Raw genomic sequence first — 680 nt, forward strand, 5'->3', positions numbered from 1 at the left:
ACAACCATGGTAGGCGCAGAACCTACCATCGACAGTTGATAAGGCAGACATTTGAAAGATGCGTCGCCGGTACGAGGACCGTGCGATCAGCCCAAAGTTATTCAGAGTCACCAAGGCAAACGGACCGGACGAGCCGACCGATTGGTTTTGATCTAATAAAAGCGTCCCTTCCATCTCTGGTCGGGACTCTGTTTGCATGTATTAGCTCTAGAATTACCACAGTTATCCAAGTAACGTGGGTACGATCTAAGGAACCATAACTGATTTAATGAGCCATTCGCGGTTTCACCTTAATGCGGCTTGTACTGAGACATGCATGGCTTAATCTTTGAGACAAGCATATGACTACTGGCAGGATCAACCAGGGAGCTGCGTCAACTAGAGCTGAGCAGCCGGCCGCCCGGGAGTGTGTCCCAGGGGCCCGCGCGAACACGCAAGCGTCCGCTCAATTATTCTGCAAACAGGAGGAGGCTGAGCTCCCCTGCACAATACACCTCGAAACCCTCTCAGGTCCCGGCGGCGCGCAGCGCCGTCCTAAGTACTTGGTCGGGTTCGAGAGAGGCGCAATCGCCCGGAGTTAGGCGAGTAGACGCTTTAGGTGCGACCACCCGTGCTCCCAACTGAGCTTGCCGCTGCCGACAGAGGCCCGGGAGCGTGCTGTCGTGGCATTGCCGGCGGGA

General features: G+C 55.7%; 1 non-coding gene across 1 annotated transcript in view; it reads right to left on the bottom strand.

Moving 5' to 3' along the window:
• Window positions 1–368, bottom strand: part of LOC126112534 (small subunit ribosomal RNA) — a 1,909-nt gene extending 1,541 nt beyond the window's left edge. The window contains exon 1 of the ribosomal RNA XR_007524456.1: window positions 1–368. This exon is cut by the window's left edge and continues 1,541 nt beyond it. This is a non-coding gene — a ribosomal RNA (small subunit ribosomal RNA).
• Window positions 369–680: the final 312 nt, after the last annotated feature.

Source organism: Schistocerca cancellata, unplaced genomic scaffold (genome assembly GCF_023864275.1).
Source record: "Schistocerca cancellata isolate TAMUIC-IGC-003103 unplaced genomic scaffold, iqSchCanc2.1 HiC_scaffold_174, whole genome shotgun sequence".
Classification (NCBI taxonomy): Eukaryota; Metazoa; Arthropoda; class Insecta; order Orthoptera; family Acrididae; genus Schistocerca; species Schistocerca cancellata.